This window comes from Bombina bombina, chromosome 10, assembly GCF_027579735.1.
Source record: "Bombina bombina isolate aBomBom1 chromosome 10, aBomBom1.pri, whole genome shotgun sequence".
NCBI lineage: Eukaryota > Metazoa > Chordata > Amphibia > Anura > Bombinatoridae > Bombina > Bombina bombina.
In genome coordinates, this window is record NC_069508.1 from 187,215,354 (window position 1) to 187,236,195 (window position 20,842).

At 36.3% G+C, this 20,842-nt stretch overlaps 1 protein-coding gene across 4 annotated transcripts in view; it reads right to left on the minus strand.

The window, feature by feature from the left end:
* Nucleotides 1–20,842, minus strand: part of PTPRF (protein tyrosine phosphatase receptor type F) — a 496,653-nt gene that overhangs the window by 264,634 nt on the left and 211,177 nt on the right. The gene's annotated exons all lie outside the window — the stretch shown is intronic.

Genomic DNA, 20,842 nt, shown 5'->3' on the forward strand with positions numbered 1-20,842 from the left:
TAATTAATTTTTATTTTTATTTTTTTTATTTCTTTTTAAATAATATTTGTACAGTACACAATTGACTATGGGCACCTTTATTTTGGAGAGGAAAAATTAGAATTGTATTTATGAATTTGTCTTAAGAAAATGTATCATTGTAGCATTACTTAGAGACTAAATAGTTGTTGTCATGGCAACACTATTAGCTGTAACTGCTGTTAATAATAGCAGCGTTCGATTTGCTGGTGTTAAACCATAATGGCTCTCTTGGACAGCATGCAAAAGCGAAACACTACAGTTAACACCAGGTAATCGAATAAGTTGTCACTATAATTGTACTGCTCTGCTGAGATACAATAAGTAACTGACTCAATATGAAAAAAAAAATACAATGGGAAACACAATATTTTGCTGAAAAGCAGATCCTTTTGCATGGTGTTTGTAAATCTAGTCCTATTTTTATTATTATTATTTTTATTAATAATAATAAATTACAATAAAAGACAGTGGAATTGCATAATCAATAAGTGCATATTATAAAGACAATGCAATCCCAATTACAAATGAACAGTAGTTTTTTTTCTAAAGATTTTGACATTTTATTAAATTTCCCCACCCCCTGATCATGTGACAGCCACCAGCTAATCACAGAATCATTTATGTGATGTCTTGCACATGCTCGGTAGGCGCTGGTGCCCCAGAGAGTGTGCATATAAAAAGACTAAGCACAATTTAATAATAGAAATACATTTTTATTTTTTTATTGCATGGGCTATATGAATGATGAAAGTTTAATTTTGCACTTTAGTGTCCTTTTAACAGATTTGCAAAACTCATGTATGAAATTAAACAACAAACACACAAACAAGGACACTAAGGACAAACGAAAATACAAGTTTAGTTTTGCAGCTTTTACCCTGGAAAATGATGTGTTCTTGTTAATGTATGAGACTCATTTTATCTGTTATGGATTAATAGCAATGCCGATAAACCAGCAAGGGTCATACAGATACGCCTGGGAACAGAGGTACTTTGTACGGTGATAAAATAAGTGGTGTGAAGTCTGGGTGTCTTTATATGAGGCCAGCTTCCCTCCATCCTCTCTGCTTATCACATTTAGAATGAGAAATGCAGTATGAAAGGTGCACAGTGCCACATAAATTCAATTGAATGACCATGGTTCATGGCATCTATGTTGGAGTTCGAACAAACTCACAAAATCACATCCCATGAAGAGATTTCTGGCACAGAGGTGAGGCAGGTAGCAACAAGCTGATTAATTGTTACTGTTCATTGACCCACAAGACGTCAGCTCTGTTACCTGTCTTCTACAATATTTCAGATCACTTTATGACGCCTGTTCCATCAACAAATAAAGAGATAGGTCTGCAAATTCAAAATGGTACAGACTAATATTACACATCATTTTAACAACTTTAAAATGCTGCACTAGTTGTTTCATGACATTGAAAGTGTTAATTGATATAAAGCTCTACTAGAGGTAGGCACAGACTGCTAACCATAATCCCTAAGACACTTTCTGCCATTTAAAGGCACAGTAAACACATTAAGATTTTAATATAAAATGTTTAATTATGTATAGTACAACAACTTTCTGATATACTGTATTTATTTTTTCCTGTGATTTAAGTCTGAAAATTGTGTTTTTTTACAAATCTTGGGACTCACTGCAGACTTCACAAGCCTAACCCCAACATATAAGTAGCACAAAAAAAGAGGTGCACTCGTAGTCACGGGTGTCAATAAAAGAAAAACTTTATTGTAGAATTCTTAAAGCATCCTTAGCAAAGGAAGGAAAACAAACAATTATCAAGTGGCAATGTGAGTGGTGCTAACTCTGCTCCGAGGACTGTCTGCTGGAGCTCCACTTCGGGAAAAGGTTTTTTATCCAATCAGAATCATAGACTGTAGCTACGATTACAGCCTTTTGAGCCGAAACGCGTCAGCAGACAGTCCTCGGAGTAGAGTTCTCACCACTCACATTGCCACTTGAACATAGTTTGTTTTCCTTCCTTTGCTAAGGATGCTTTAAGAACTCTACAATAAAGCTCACAATCATAGACTTATTCATCTAGCAGTTAGAATATCGCTGGTAACCCACACCTCACATGAATATCTAGAGGGTATGGGAAATATATCACATAATCGAATCACTCATAAAAGCACTTGGCATACGATTATTAATCAAAAATCGTGAGTATAACATGACAAATCTTTGAGGTAACTACTATAAATTCCACATGTTAAGCAAACTTTTTTTAAACAAGTAAAATCCTAATATGGATTTTTTTTGACATGAGGATTGAGATATGTGATGAACATGTGTACAATTCTGTGAACTTGGTTTTAAGCTATGGTTTATTAGCCCATTGGAGGATAACATATAACTCTGTATAACGGCTCTTTGTTTAAACAAATGTACTACAGATATGGGATATAGGACACATTTGTTGTGCCTCTGTTGTATGCTATTACAGTGTAAAAATGATGATATTATCGCTATTGTCTATTGATCTGTAGGCTTGCAATGTCTAGATTACAATATATAGTGAAGTTTTTATTATACATCATTATATATGCTTATTTTGTATATATGATTACTATAAGTTTGTTGCTTTTTGTCAATTAATCAATTAGGAATGTATGTTCATTTACACGCTCACAATGGGTGTGTTCTTGCTAACTATTGGCTAGACTTATTTTAAATAGGTTGTCAGTTAGAAGGTGTGATATGCCTGATGAAACAGCCCATGCTAGGCGTGAGAAATGCGTAGCATTATATGTTACCATTGCTTGTTACTGATTTTAATTCTGATTTTAATTAACTAATGTGTTTTACACAAGCTCTGGTTCATCACCTTCTTGAGCAGTTATAATTTCTGCAACTGACTTCTATTTTTCACTGAGTGTGGTAGGATCCCCTACACGGATCGATCTATGCCTGGAGAGGGTCAGCTGGTACACCCCAAGTTACCAGCCTGCTTCTACCAGTATATAAGTGTACTTGACTCAAATGTGAGTACTTACTTGGCATTGCTTATTTGATTGATTGGATCTGACATACTGATATACACATGAGGCGCCCCTCTATTCTCCTGTTTTCTCTATAAATACTGTGAAACATCTGTATTATTAGACATAACTTGTATATTATATCATGCCTGCTGGTATTCTGTTCACTACATTACAGGACACAACCAATTAGCAAAAAGAATGGACTTGAATAAATACAATCTAAGCACAGACACAGATTATACAGTCAGTGTTAACGAAATTCTTCTCTTTGATGTAGCAGCAGAATTGTTAATCATGAGAAAGAAATGTGCTTATTAAGGATGAAAGAAAATACTATCTATTTTTACTATCTGCGAAAATGAAGTTTTGTTAGATGACATCATCAGATTTATGGTTTCTTTTATTAGTATCAGTGAAATTAAATGAAAAAAATGATTGTGTTTTTTTTTTTCTTCTTATTTCTAAATGTTCATTTTAGAAAGTACTAAAAAGAGTTTGGAAACAATAAAATAAATTCACTGATGAGTCATTCGGCTACGTCAGTTCACATCTGTAGCAGGAAGAATGTAAGTCTGAAAGGTAAGTGCTCCTGCGGGATACAGAGATATCTGACCCAGAACACTAAATACTTTACATTCACACGGAACAATCATTTGAAATAAATTCTATTGCAGACTGTGATCTCTGTATTTGAGACCACTGAGCATATTAAGAAGTGTTCTTAAAAGGGACATTAAAGCCATGTTATATCCATGGTATATATTTACAATTTAAGGGATATAAAGATGCAGACAGTTATGGTCTGTTAGATCATTTAATTATTGCACAGCTATGTGATTAAACCCATCTCTAATGTTTTCAAACAATTTATTATTGCGCTGCTGCTTGCCTTTAACTATGTGCATAATCCTTGCAAACAGGTTAAACACAGTTAAAATAATCTGCAGTGCAGCAATACACTACAGGGAGCAAGAGGCAAAATCAAGATATTACACAGGTACTTATATGACATAAGAGAAAACAAAATAATACACATTTTTTATTGGCGAAATTCAAAACATATGAGAAACAAATAAGCCACTCGGAAACTTACTTTGGTTGCAGCGTCATTTGATTCTATTCCATTTGAACTTTTTTGACTGTTGCTTTGGTTTGAGAATATTATGTTTCAATGTATACGGTTGTGTGACGACTGTAAATGCAAAGTGATGAGCGCAACGTCTCTATTGTAACAACTCAGCTCTGTTCTTGTATTATTGTAGTGTGAAATCAGCCATAGACAGTACCCAAAAGAATGATTGGCTGTGTAACAATAACATTTTATTTATGGGCACTAACATTTTAATATCAAATACTTTTCACTTGTTTATCAATCATTTAAAAAGGCAAACCTCCCCCCCCCCATTATTTTTAGCATGCAGGCGGTTTAAAATGAAGGGAAAGGAGCTGATTTGGCCCCGGGCCCTAGTCTGCCTACCCCTGGTCTAGAGCTCAGTAACAAATTAAACGAGACGCAGAGTTCCAGCAATGCTAGAACCTTCAGAGCTTGTCATTTTATCCCTGTCAACAACTCGTTCTGTGCATTTTGAGTAAGGGAATGTGACACTTGTCTTTCTCTCTTCATTTTTACAACTGATATAGTTGGTAATTAAGAGTGTTAGATTGCTGGATAAAGAATTAGTCATGGTTTTTCACACATGCATAATTTCTTCTAGAAATGCCCTAGAGGTCACTGGAATTTCACAACGTACAGAGGGTTATAAATGATGCATCACTGATCAACCATTCACAAATTAAAATGAGTCACAATAATATTAAATTAATATCAAGTGCATGAATTTATTGAAAAACTCCAGGACTTAGTCAGTTGGGTAGTATTACCTATAGCGCTAGATTACAGGAGACACACTTACTGTTGTGTGCAAGCTAAAAGGTGTTTATCGCGGGTGTTTGCGCGCGTCTGGTTTTTCACTCATATTTTAAATTGAAAGTAAACGCAATCGCTAGAGTGTAATTAAAGTTTACGCACATCTGGATAGCGTGAGCTCAGAGCTCTGGTTAACTGTTTCGCAAAACAAAAAAGTGTCACAAAACACATCAAAAATACATTACAAAGTACAGTTACACTCATAATAACACCATGTATTAACAAATGTTCAAAAAAATATTGCACAAAAAAGTTATATGTGCTCAAAAGGTATGAGATCTCAGCTGCTAGAACAACAAAAAATAAAAAAAAATGGCAGGCAAAGGGCTTTAACATAGACACATACATATACATCTCTAAAGATTGATATATATATATATATATATATACATACACACAGTATACATGTATTTATACATATATATATATATACACATACATACACACAGTATACATATATATATATATACAGGGAGTGTAGAATTATTAGGCAAATTAGTATTTTGACCACATCATCCTCTTTATGCATGTTGTCTTACTCCAAGCTGTATAGGCTCGAAAGCCTACTACCAATTAAGCATATTAGGTGATGTGCATCTCTGTAATGAGAAGGGGTGTGGTCTAATGACATCAACACCCTATATCAGGTGTGCATAATTATTAGGCAACTTCCTTTCCTTTGGCAAAATGGGTCAAAAGAAGGACTTGACAGGCTCAGAAAAGTCAAAAATGGTGAGATATCTTGCAGAGGGATGCAGCACTCTTAAAATTGCAAAGCTTCTGAAGCGTGATCATCGAACAATCAAGCGTTTCATTCAAAATAGTCAACAGGGTCGCAAGAAGCATGTGGAAAAACCAAGGCGCAAAATAACTGCCCATGAACTGAGAAAAGTCAAGCGTGCCGCTGCCAAGATGCCACTTGCCACCAGTTTGGCCATATTTCAGAGCTGCAACATCACTGGAGTGCCCAAAAGCACAAGGTGTGCAATACTCAGAGACATGGCCAAGGTAGAAAGGCTAAAAGACGACCACCACTGAACAAGACACACAAGCTGAAACGCCAAGACTGGGCCAAGAAATATCTCAAGACTGATTTTTCTAAGGTTTTATGGACTGATGAAATGAGAGTGAGTCTTGATGGGCCAGATGGATGGGCCGTGGCTGGATTGGTAAAGGGCAGAGAGCTCCAGTCCGACTCAGACGCCAGCAAGGTGGAGGTGGAGTACTGGTTTGGGCTGGTATCATCAAAGATGAGCTTGTGGGGCCTTTTCGGGTTGAGGATGGAGTCAAGCTCAACTCCCAGTCCTACTGCCAGTTTCTGGAAGACACCTTCTTCAAGCAGTGGTACAGGAAGAAGTCTGCATCCTTCACGAAAAACATGATTTTCATGCAGGACAATGCTCCATCACACGCATCCAAGTACTCCACAGCGTGGCTGGCAAGAAAGGGTATAAAAGAAGAAAATCTAATGACATGGCCCCCTTGTTCACCTGATCTGAACCCCATTGAGAACCTGTGGTCCATCATCAAGTGTGAGATTTACAAGGAGGGAAAACAGTACATCTCTCTGAACAGTGTCTGGGAGGCTGTGGTTGCTGCTGCACGCAATGTTGATGGTGAACAGATCAAAACACTGACAGAATCCATGGATGGCAGGCTTTTGAGTGTCCTTGCAAAGAAAGGTGGCTATATTGGTCACTGATTTGTTTTTGTTTTGTTTTTGAATGTCAGAAATGTATATTTGTGAATGTTGAGATGTTATATTGGTTTCACTGGTAAAAATAAATAATTGAAATGGGTATATATTTGTTTTTTGTTAAGTTGCCTAATAATTATGCACAGTAATAGTCACCTGCACACACAGATATCCCCCTAAAATAGCTATAACTAAAAACAAACTAAAAACTACTTCCAAAACTATTCAGCTTTGATATGAATGAGTTTTTTGGGTTCATTGAGAATATGGTTGTTGTTCAATAATAAAATTAATCCTCAAAAATACAACTTGCCTAATAATTCTGCACTCCCTGTATATATATACACATACATACACACAGTATACATGTGTGTGTGTGTATATATATATATATATATATATATATATATATATACACATACACACACAGTATATATAATATATATATACATACACACTCAACGACCACTTTATTAGGTAAACCTTGCTAGTGCCGGGCTGGACCCCCTTTTGCCTTCAGAACTGCCTTAATTATTTGTGGCATAGCTTCAACAAGGTGTTGGAAACATTCTTCAGATATTTTGGTCCATATTGACATGATGGCATCACGCAGTTGCTGCAGATTTGTCGGCTGCTCATCCATGATGCAAATCTCCAGTTCCACCACATCCCAAATGTGCTCTATTGGATTGAGATCTGGTGACTGTGGAGGCCATTGGAGTACAGTGAACTCATTGTCATGTTCAAGAAACCAGTTTGAGATGATTTGAGCTTTGTGACATGGTGCATTATCCTGCTGGAGGTAGCCATCAGAAGATAGGTACACTGTAGTCATAAAGGGATGGACATGCAGCAACAATACTCAGGTAGGCCATGGTGTTTAAACAATGCTCAATTGGTACCCAAAGTGTGCCAAGAAAATATCCCCCACACCATTACACCACGACCACCAGCCTGAACCGTTGATAAAAGGCAGGATGGATCCATGCTTTCATGTTGCTTAGGCCAAATTCTGACCCTACCATCTGAATGTTGCAGCTGAAATCAAGATTCATCTGAGCAGGCAACGTTTATTCAATCTTCTATTTTCCAAATTTGATGAGCCTATGTGAATTGTAGCCTCTATTTCCTGTTCTTAGCTGACAGGAGTGGCACCCGGTGTGGTCTTCTGCTGCTGTAGCCCATCTTCTTCAAGGTTTAACGTGTTGTGCGTTCAGAGATACCCTGGTTGTAATAAGTGGTTGTTTGACTTATTGTTGCCTTTCTATTATCTCAAACCAGTCTGCTCATTCTCCTCTGACCTCTGACATCAACAAGGCATTGTTGTCCACACTGGACATTTTCTCTTTTTCGTTCCATTCTCTGTAAACCCTAGAGATGGTTGTGCGTGATAATCCCAGTAGATCAGCAGTTTTTTAAATACTCAGACCAGTCCGTCTGGCACCAACAACCAAGCCACGTTTAAAGTCACTTAAATCCCCTTTCTTTCCCATTCTGATGCTTAGTTTGAACTTCAGCAACTCGTCATCACGGGAATATGTTTTTTTTTAAATTTGTTTATTGTTTTTTTCCAAGATCAATTCCACAATAAATTTAACATAAATATCTCATAACACAAACCAAAGCTTGAATCATAACTGGATCTCTTTACCACCGGTTATCTAATACAAATCATTTTACATCTTACATTTTACACATAGTGTCCAGGTAGATCCATCTCTTAACCTTTAATTATCTATCTAAGTTATTCATAGTCCCTTCTGCCATTGACTAAACATACATTTCTCAAAGTCTATATGTGGAGAACACACAAAAATGAACCCATAAATCATATTATACCTACTGCATACAATCCTATGCTCCTAACCTAATTGTATTAATGAAGATGATACTTAATAAGGCTTTGAATAATTTGCCTTTCGGTCATATAGTAATTTGCCTTTCATTCAAAATCTTCACATACGACACCTCTTAATATGAGCCAAGGCACAATCTGTATCTGGGTCTCTATGCATTTGGTTATATTATACCAATCATGTTGCATCCTACACCTAGTGCCCAGGTAAGTCAGTCTCTTTGACGTTTAATTATACCTTTCAAATACACATAGATACATCTGCCCTTTGCCTAAGAAATTCTCAAAACCTGGACCTAGGGGACATGCAAAATTGACCCACAAATCACCCGATGTAAACTGGATGAAATCCTATGCACCCTACTAATGTGTGTCACTGAGAGTGGCGCTTCTTGGTGTTAAAAATATTTAGCTTTTTAATCCAGAGTTGTCCACTGTACTCCACCTAATCATTTACCTTGTTTTTCTTTTATTAATGAACTATTGAACACCTTTTGCTGCTCTGGCACCATGGGATATTATTATGTCATTTAAATATTTGATTGATTTTCTCTATTCTTTGCTCTCTGAACTCCCATCCTCACCTCCTTTATCTATAGGAACCAGACACAAACAGTCATACACAGACAGCCAAACAGACAACAATAACAACAACCACAACAACGACAACAACAAAAAAATTATATATATATATATATATATAAAAAAAAATTACCCTCCCTCTGCCCCCCTCCCTCTCAATCTGCCCAAGAGCTAGGAAATCTGCCTGTTAGTAGCACCATACTAAAATAATCAGATTTCCTCAGTGGGGATACTATTTGTTTCTATAGTGGATCATGAAAAGATACTATCACCTTCAGCCATTTCTAAAAAAACCTACTGATCTTTTTTTCCTGAGGCAGGGTAATCTCATACTGCTCCATATGAATCTGTAAAAGAATTTTGTTGTTGAATTCCTTCATAGACGGGCTATTTCCCGCTTTCCAGGACCTCAACAGCAAATTACGTCCAATTAATACTACTGTATTTTTTAAAGCTATATTTTCCCCGGCTTGACCCCTATCCTGCAGAAAAAATACCTGTTTGGCATCCAACCTAGTTTTCCTCACAAGAAACCTTAGCCAATCTGTTTAGCCAATAATTTACTCTATTCCAGAATTTTTGAATTTTCGGGCACGACCATATACAATGGTTAAGGTCTGCCTTCTGGATTCTGCATCTATAGCAACTATATTCCTCTCGCTTTGACCACCTAGACAAGTCTATAAAAATGGTGTGTGTAGCGCTAGACAATGACCCAAATGTGCCTGTCTTATTATACTGTCTCCTTCCTAGACAGTTAACATAGAGAAAGCCCCGGATAACAGGGGTGAAACGCGTAGAAAGTGCTGTGTTTCTGAGCGATACCTGCAAAAGAAGATATACTTACAATTCGGAAGGATTAAAGATCTGTCAAGCTGAAGAATCAAAGACCTCTGCGTATAACAAGTACTTAAGTGCAGAGACGTCAACGGTGAACGGATACAAAGATATACTTGCGCAAGTATTTTTAATTCCTTTGAACAGCTGTCAGAAGCCGGTGACGTCAGAAGCGCATTTGAAGTGGAAGAGCGCGAGGACTCCCGGTCTGACAAGAAAACCAACACCGCCGGAGGAGGAAGCAGGTAAGAGCTAGTTAAAAACTAATTGACCTGCTGAATAATATTGCTTTTCACGAACTATTACCAAGTTTAACCGAACTAAATGCCTGTATGAGGTAAGACCTGAAATTTTAACCCAGCTTTTAACTGAGACTGGATCCCTAAATATTTATTAAAAAGGTACTTACGAAAAAAACTGGTTGACCTATTGAAGATTCCATTTCTACAGAAAAGACCATTAAAATTTTCATTGCTTACTTAAACATAAAGAAGGAATATTTGTGTGCAATAGGAACCGGTTCCCGAAAAAACAAGTGGCTGAAAAAAGGTGGCTAATTGCATTTTAGATTTTACATCCTTATTTTTTGTACTTTGTAATTTAATTTGTATCACAGTAGAATTATCCATTTTGCTGCTATAACAATTACATATAGCGTATAGACACTACAACAGATTCTAATAGGGCTCTGAGGCCGTATGTGTGTATGAATGAATTTTAGATTCTTTTAGATTTTAATTTTAATTTTTTGAGTTCACATTGTTTGTTTTTTCTGGTGGACAATAAAATATATGTTAGTTTAAACTTAAGACTTCAAGTCTATCCTTATTTCCTGGTTACATTAGACAAGTGTAAGGTACACTGATTAGAAACCGTTATAGGGAGTATTACATACTTTATTTGGTGACACTATCTTCGATAGCCATTTTTTGACTCCTTATATTTAAGTTCCAAGGTGATTTTCCTACGCTAATATAAGGGATTTTTAGTCAAGTTCCAGCCTTATAGGATTAAAGAGAATTATAGGGACATTTGGTATTCATTTCAGATCCATATTTAGCCCAAAGCTATTAGCGCCATCTTACCGTTTTAGTATATTCACCTAGACAAGTCTGCAGGTGTAATATATGCTTTATATAGTAGTTTCATGTGCGATTCGCTCCAGCCGATATTCCCTGATGTTTTGAACATCGTCTGGATTCTCTGCTGTAGATCCTCAAAGGAGATCTCAGCAAAATCTCTCAGCCATTTTAATTGTATCTTTTCTAAGTTATCTTTACCTGCCCTTATCCTCGGAGGGTTATACCATATTGAGATTGGGTTTATCCCTACATGGTGTAATTTAAGGTTGGTCTCAATTACCCCCAGAGACCAACTACTACCATGCTTCCCTGTCAGTTGTCCATAATAATTCCTAATTTGTAGGTATGCATAAAACTCTTTGCAAGGCAGGGAGAATTCCGTGACAACACAGCAAATGTTTTAATTGCCTTTAATTCTTTGCCCTCTAATTCTTCATGGGAATATGTTATTACGCGCAATATTCTAAGTTTGGCTTTTTATGTGTGTTGTGTTAGCACGCGAGCGACAACTGTTTAATACGAGCAGAACACTAAGCGCACAAAAAGCTTACTTCTAGCTCATTTAAAGTGATGGCAAAGTTAGGTGGTCAGCTTAGCACAGTTAGATCGGTTAGTTAAAAATAATATGAGTTTAATTCGTTTTTCTTTCATCTATCTCTAAATATCATTTTTGTCGCATACAAACTGATATTTTTCCGATTTTTAAATCTCCCCGCTTCCCAATACATATTTTACTTCCTTGTCACGTTTTTCTTTAACCCAATTGACTTTCTGGCTGATTGGCGGCCGTGAAGCTACGTCATCATAATCTGTAATCTATTGCGCATGCGCAAAATCTGTTCTACACACAATATGCGCACAGCTTTTTGTCTGTTTCAGCCGAGAAAGTCAGCTGTTGTCAAAATCGCATGTGCATTGCAGCCCTGATCGCCGATTTGCGCATGCGCAATGTGTTCCGTTATCGTGAACATGCATTTCAGCTACGTATAGAGCGGGTGGGACCACTCTATATGTAACGTCCTAAAAATACAGGAAGAGGAGGGTGGGCTGAGCAAGGACAAACACGGTAGGGAAAAAAATAAATAATATATGTCAATTTTGACAAAATCAATAAAAAAAACATAGTGATGCTTATATATTAATGATAAATATTACATAGATATTTTGCTGAGGTTCAAAATTTACTTTCACTTTAACTCTCTAGCGGGAGCGTTAAATAGTGCACAACTTGTAATTGTGAAATTAGTTTTTTTGCTGTTCTCATAATATGTTCGTACACAGAGATAAAAAGGTCAGCTCTTTGATGGTATATGTATTTACAGACAAAGACCGGAAATGTGTCTGTTCTCTAGTAAGTGTGGGAACAGAAAGAGAGGTCAGGAGTATGTGTTTTGCATTGTGTATGAAGAAGAGTTGTGTGTGTCAGTGCACAGAGAGAGATTAGAAGTGTGATTGTTTCTGCAATATAACATATTTAGTAATGTATAATATGTGTATCTGTGTGTATGTATGTATGTATGTATGTGTGTGTATCTGTGTGTGTATGCCTGTGTATGTATGTATGTATGTATGTGTGTGTATCTGTGTGTGTATGCCTGTGTATGTATGTATGTATGTATGTGTGTGTATCTGTGTGTGTATGCCTGTGTATGTATGTATGTGTGTGTATCTGTGTGTGTATGTCTGTGTGTATGTATGTGCATCTGTGTGTATGTATGTATTGTGTGTCTCTGTGTATGTCTGTGTATATGTGTGTATGTACTGTATATGTTTATGTATGTGTATCTGTGTGTATGTCTGTATTGTGTATGTATGTATGTATGTATGTGTGTGTATGTACTGTATATGTTTATGTATGTGTATCTGTGTGTATGTCTGTATTGTGTATGTATGTATGTATGTGTGTGTATGTACTGTATATGTTTATGTATGTGTATCTGTGTGTATGTCTGTATTGTGTATGTATGTGTATCTGTATGTATGTATTGTGTCTGTATGTATGCATGTATGTGTAGTGTGTGTATGTATTGTATGTCTATGCTTATCTGTATGTATTTCTATGTATGTATGTATGTATGTATGCATGATGATGTATGTATGTGTAGTGTGTGTATGTATGCATATATGTCTGTATGTCTGTGTATGTATGCATGATAATGTATGTATGTGTAGTGTGTGTATATATGTGTATCTGTGTGTGTATGTATGTATGTGTCTTTGTATGCATGTATTTGTATAATGTTTATGTATATATGTATAGTGTGTATGTGTAGTGTGTGTGTGTATGTGTGTATGTTTGTGTGCCTGTATGTATTTCTGTATGTACGTATGTGTAGTGTATGTAGTCTGTGTGTTTGTAGTGTGTCTGTGTGTGTAATATGATGTTGCAGCATGTGTATATGAGGTCAGTAGTGTGTCTACTTTGCAATATAAAAAGAAAATGGAGAGGAAAATGTCTGTGCTACTTTATACATGTGTATACAATAATAATACCAATGATGCAAACACACAGCAGACTCATTTTAATAAAGCAGCCAAGCTATGTTAGAAATACTGCAGGCAGTTATTGGTCTCTAACATATATGCTGATTGCTTTTCTTAATGACTTTATGTTACCTGTTAATTGCAGGTCTTTTCATTTTATAATCAGTCCCTCTCTCCCCATTTTTCTTCCTGGCAGTAAAAAGATGTCAGACGTCTGTTTGCCGCCTTCTGCACCTCCCATATGAGTTTGCTAACTAAGCATGACCAGGAGGCAGGTAAGTCACTATGTGCAATCACACAACCACCACTTGCTCCAAGCAAGGACATATTGTGAGAGAATTGTTCAGGCACAGCTCCCTGCGACAATCATTTATAACTGCCAGACGTTTATCACTGACAAACCTGTTTCTTTGAGGCAGACACTAAGAATGTAGATCAAGGGGAGTATGTAGATTTAATATTTATGACATCTGCAAAGGATTTTGACATTGCTCCTTACTCTAAGGTGGTGAAGAAAGACGCAAGTAACAAAATCGAACAGAAAAAAAAAAAAAAATATTGAAAAGGATACAAAACTATTTAAGAGTATAAAATGGAAAGTCTTATCTAATGAGGTCCATTAATCATTGTGACACATTACTAGAGATCTGTGCTACAGTAGATATTTAATAAAATAAAAAATAGCAAGAATATATATATATAATATAAAATTGTTCAAGAAAACAAATGCAGATAAAGATTTACAGAGATTAGAAAGAGAGATTTACCAAAAGAGTGAAAATGGTTTGTAAATGGCAGATGACATTTCCTGATGGAGAATCTTGCAGAACGCACATTGACTTTGGAAGTAATCAAAGCATTATTAAAAAGATGCAGAGATAAAATGATATAGCTATTACTCATTTAAATGTCTAAACTATTCTACAGAAAATCAGTAGCAAACAACAAATATGGATATTTCTACTAATACATTTTTTTTGCCCAAAATGCTCATTTAAAGGAAATAAATGAACATCCGAGTCATTGCAAACAAAGGAAGCAGATCTGAAAAAATGTAACAGAAAATAAAGTTATTGTTTACAAATAAGATAATTATTATAACCAAATAGATAACTGTTAATTGCAGATAATCAGAGGAGCTGTTAAGCGACTGAAATGTGCGCACAAGACACTAACGAACACAGTAGCGACTGTTTACACAAACAATAATCACACCACAGAATTAGTAATGAATGTATTCTGTAAGGGCAATTTGTGATTAAATTGAAAGGCTTCATAAAGGAAAGTCTTGGATATTTCTGGTACGTGATAAAATATTATTGCTAATGCTGTGGGTTGTTTTTAATTTCTGTTGTTGTCTTAGAAAAAGTTATGGTGAAGTTCAATTTGGATATATTTTTTAAAGGAATATTGTAAAGAAAAAAGAAAAGAAAAAAAAGCTAGTCCTGGACACATTGGTAAATTCCCACTCCATTTAACCCTTTAAGGGACATTGTACTATAATTTTTTTTTCACTTTAGTGTGCTTCCAAATTTACTTTGTCATGTGAAATAGCTGCTTTTGCCTGATAAAACAGAGAGAAGAACGTGACTTGTGAGCCAATCAGGAGTGGCAGCACCACATAGATGCCATTCATAATCAGTTTTCTGATAAAAGCTACAAAGGAGGAGTAGGAGAAGCGCAAAAACTTGAGAATTTTATTACAGTAAAATACAATAATAACACATAACAACTTACACTTAAGTAAGCTTAAGTAAGCTTGAAAAGTCCCTACGCGTTTCGGCCGTGTCTCGGCCGGACTTTTTCAAGGGTACAACTTTAAAATGTTTTTTCAAGGGTACAACTTTTAAAGTTGTACCCTTGAAAAAGTCCAGCCGAGACACGGACGAAACGCGTAGGGTTTTTGGTGGGACACTTCGTCAAACTCCATTGACAGCCTGCAGTTTGTGAGGCATTGTGCCTGAAGGGAGACGCTCCGGAATCTTGTCTCCACCAGTGACGTCAGATGCCGGTTCTCTGTGAATCGGTCAGGTGTGAACACAGACGCTTGGTGTATCGAGTGAGACTCAGACTGTCATTGCTGTTGATCGTGTTTTGACTGGGGACTTTTCAAGCTTACTTAAGTGTAAGTTGTTATGTGTTATTATTGTATTTCACTTTAATAAAATTCTGAAGTTTTTGCGCTTCTCCTACTCCTCCTTTGTAGCTTTTATCCATACCTGGGTGATTTTTGAAAATATTACCTAACGAGAAGCGGCATCTATCTTGACAATATCGTTGATCTACAGTTTGGATTACCTAAACATTCATCCAAATCAACTACTGATGGGACATTAATTTTATTTATCTATGTACATTGGGTATTATTTTTGTAATTATTATTACTTTTATCTTTATTTTATGTTATAAATTATTTCAGTATGTTTGTATTTTCTTTTTAGGTTGTTTTATTCATTTGTTATTAATTCAGACATTTTTGTCTGTTATTAATTTTATATTTTATTTATTTATATTTGTTTATTTTTCACTTTATTGTGCGTTGATTAGCGCTGACATTTAATTTGTTTCTATATTCTATCAGTTTTCTGATAGGGAGTTGTAAGGCTTGTGGCTCTCGAGCATGACTTTACCTGTGTGTTTAACCCATTTGCAGCAATAATCTGGCTACCTTATTTGGTGGGGGGGGGGGGTTTCACTTAGAGTTGTGTGATGCACCCGATCAGCAGCCATGTCACCCATACCCTATATATTTAATGTTACCCAGTGTTCCTTTTTATGTCCCTTTAAATTGTGGTGATTGTACCACTTTAACTAGGGACATAGATTCCTGGCCCTATAATTTTCTTTGCACGTTTGTAATTTAACTAACACGCATTTCTCCTTTGGCCTTCCCATCTAGAGCTGTTACCAAAAACATCAACACTGTTTCTCACATTCCGTACTCTAGTGAGACCTCTCTGGATTTATGGCTGGAATCACAAAACATAATAGGAACATGTAATTACTTGGAGTCTCTCGGTTTTCTATAGAGAGGTTTTAAACTGTCATACTCTGCTCATACTTGTCATCATGAGGCTATTTAAAGGTATATTTATAAAGAACAAACAAAAATACAAACAATATATAATGTGTAAACTAACAAAAACATTATTCCCCTTCTGGGGGGCCACTTCCTGCCTCAGTCTCTCCTTCTACGCAATTATCAATGAACTATGGCGGCGCCGTTAATACTGAAAATATATTTATGAAGGTATGGGCAGATAAGTTCCCAGACAAGTAACCTGTCTACCCACAATCGTTATTGACGATGCAGCATTGCCTGGAGAAATTTAACATTGCACAAGATTTTTCTTGTGTAACCAACTGAATAAGAGCAGTCTTTTTTTCAATCACACCTGTCCAGGGTAATTCTATTCCTCCACGTCTAAGGTGATGGAATGAATCGAGTGTTACATTTCAGTTGCAAGCTCACATGTACAAGCCTAGATTGCAAGGGCTCTGAAATTGTGACTGCAGTTTCATTAACGAGCCCCTTAGTGTGTCTGTGCACATACAATGACTGAAATTCAGAGAATGTTACTGAATGTCAAGGACATCATTATAATTGATTCCAGTCTTGGATAAATATTGCAAGGCAATCTGAAGAAGAAACTTCAGTTTCTTGGCTGCAGTGTTTCAACACATCACATGACTCCCTTCTTGCTAATCAATGAGCAAAAGCAGTCAGTACAGTATGGAAATGTTCTAATGTGTTACTGCATTTTTATATTGCACAGTTGCTTGCATATAAATACGTGTTGAACCCTTTCAAACTGGTTAACCCATTCCTGATGGTACTGATTTGTTACATAACAAATAAGTAAAACATTGAATTCCTTCAATCGTTCATGCGATCGCGTGATTTTGATGATGGGTTCATGTCAGGGGGGAGTGCCTATGATGCTAGGCATGCCTTCCAGCCCACGATCCCAGTTCTGAAGCCGTTATGGCTTCAGTACAGCATAATGGCTAGGACGCTCCATGCCATCCTAACGGCTCTAAAGCCCACTACGGTTAGGACGGCATGGAACAGCCTAGCGGTGAAAAGGGGTTAACAGCAGTGTTTGCACAATGTGTAATGTTAAAAACATTATGGCAAAACCGCTGCTGTATAGTACTTTTCAACAAAGGATACCAAGAGAATGAAGTAAATTTAATAATAGAAGAAAGTTGGAAAGTGTTTTTAATTGTAATCTCTATTTGAATCTTTAAATACATTTTGTGTTTCGTATCCCTTTAACTGCCATATATATTTATATAAGTATAAAGGTGTTGTATGAGTGCAAAAGGTTACAGAAAATGGTTGACAGGTGTCTTCCAAAATCAGTAAACCAGGCAGAAAGCAGATGCTGAAAACAGAGGGCAGATGTCAGATTATGGAAATATTTAGTTGCTGTGCACACCGCATGTTGTGTCCCTAATGGGATGAAGTTTTCTGCACCTGTAATGTTTGCCTTTATCTCCCTAAATGAAACATACACAACGCCAGCTCGGCCTCGCTTCATGCATATCTTCTGTAAAATGCTCAATAACAAATTTATTTTGCTGTGCCACAAAAACTGCTCTGACGCTTACCTTGGGAATTTATGTCACTTTGTTCAGCGTAACCCTTTTCCCGAATGCTGACTGCCCCTAAGCCCCCCAGGTAGCCGTACAAACAGAGTCGCTTTCTCTACTGCTTTAGGTGAAAAAGACAGAAAATGCTCAATATGACTCATGCATAATTCAGTTTATCGGCTGCCCAGGAGGGGGAAAAACAGGAGAGAAAGTGTTAGGTGTTTATGAATTTACCTCGCTCTCTCTCATCATCAACAGTAGAAGTAGTTTTCAATTACTCAAAATGTGTGTGCAAGTCCTGCGTTTGTGGCAGAAGATAAGGGGGGCAGTAAGGAACCGAGGACGAAGCATACAAAGTATCACATGGGTACAATGTGTTCCAGGCAATGACATCTCTCTCTGACCACATGTGGAGAGAGACGGCTGCTGCCTCCGTTTTCAGAGCTCTAATACAGATTAAAAGAGCGACCAGAACTCACTTGAAAGAGAAATTAGCTCTGATGAACATCACAGAGGGCTCCAGAGGTACAAAGTGATGATGGAAGTGATTCTGCTAAATGGTTTGTGGCTGATGGAAGCTATCAGGATAGTGCAACCAAAAAGAGCAGAAAAAAGTGAAATAACTATTAAAAGGTTTTTTTAAAGTCATGTTTTTATATGCATAGTATAAATTAGCAAATGAGCACTGCTTTCCAGAAGATGTGCATTTCAAATAAATGGTTTAAAAGCATTTAAAGATGTTGTGTTAGCAAATATTCTATTGTTTTGTAGACTAAACTCCAGTCTTGCAACTATCATTGGTAAATTACAGGGAAATTAGGCACATAAACATTGTACAGACTTCGTAACTGCCCGAATCCTGAGAATTTATCACAGGTTTGGATGTCTGGTCAATTTCCCACACACAGCCTTTAGGCTGCCAATCCCAGTCTAGCTCCCAATAGTGCATTGTTGCTCTGAGCCTACCTAAATATGCTTTTTCAATAAACTATACTAAGAGAACAAAGCAAATTAGATAACAGAAGTTAATTGGAAAGTTGTTTACAATTGTATGCTCTGTCTGAATCATAAAAATTGTGTTTAATATCTTTTTAATACATACCCAGCCACACCCCAAACACGCTCAGCTATGACTGTCACCTGTAAAGTCACATATCACTCCACATCTCAGCCATTCCTGTGAACCCGCCCACAATCTCCCAAAATTCCACATCCCAGGAAAGTTGTGAGGTTTGAAAGTATAATGCAAAATGTTTTACTAGTAATTAAACCTTTTATGAAGCATTCAGTATTGAGATTAGGATCTATACATTACTAGTTGTGTATATGCCGCCTATCTCAAGGTCATAATATAGAATAAAAAATAAAATTGTACAGTAAATGGCTTTCTGAGACATCCAATTTGCCAGCATGCTCCATGTACTCAGACAAAAGTGCATAAAATATATTTCTTAATTAAAGGGACATGCCACCCACATTTTTTCTTTTATGATTTAGAAAGAGAATGCAATTTTAAACATCTTTCTAATTTACTTATATTATCTAATTTGTTTTATTCTCTTGATATTCTTTGATAAAAAAAGCATATCTAGATATGCTCAGTAGCTGCTGATTGGTTGCTGCACATAGAAGCATTGTGTGATTGGCTCACCATGTGCATTGCTTTTTTTTCAACTAAGGATATTTAAAAAAATGAAGCAAAATAAATAATGGAAGTAAATTGTAATGTTGTTTAAATTTCTATTCTTTATCTGAATCATTAAATAAAGATTTTTGGTTTAGTGGCCCTTTAAATTTAAAAAAAAAATAGTGTGCAGTTATCCATTTTGATGTTAATAAAATCATTTCAAGGCATAGATTGAAGTTGAAGGATGAAGACTTAACGAGTGCATTGAAAACATTTTACGGATTTGCTGAAAGGTGACAGATATGTAGAACAGGATTCTTCTGAAACTGAAATGAAATACAAGAATCTCTGGGAATTGGATAACTAATCCTGACTGTTAATTAAGCCTAAAATTTGTAGTAAGACATGAGAATGAGTCGATTGTTTTTAATCTGCTGTAGAAATCTAGGTCTCTATAATTCGGATGGCGCGTCTGTGGCATGCGGGATGTACAGGAGATCCAATGACTACTGCAGTGAACTGCGCAGAATTTAAATTCTTCATTTCTAGAACATTAAACCTCTCACAGATTGATTTTCATGTCATACGATCTAGTTAAATGTGCGCTCACTGGATCTGCGTTATATACTGCTCGTATAGAGGGGCAAGCTACTGACTAGCAATAAAGAAGAAAGAAAAATACAAACCAAAACTTCTAAATGTCTAAATTGAAATGAATAATTAAATGAATGACAAATACTAATCTCATGTTTCATGCAGATTCCTCCAGGAGACACTTGAAACATTTAAAATTATTGTGAGTAAAGATCTTTTTCTTGCAAACTTAAAGGGACAGTCTACTTGAAATTTTTTATAGTTTAAAAAGACAGATAATCCCTTTATTACCCGTTCCCCAGTTTTGCATAACCAACACTGTTATATTTATACACTTTTTACCTTTGCGATTATCTTGTATCAAGGCCTCTGCAGACTGCCCCCTTATCTCAGTTCTTTGGCAGACTTGTATTTTAGGTAATCAGTGCTGACTCATAAATAACTCTATGGAAGTGAGCATAATGTTATCTATATGATAAACAAACTAGCACTGCCTAGCTTTGAAAAAACTGTCAAAATGCACTAAGATAAGAGGCGGCCTTCA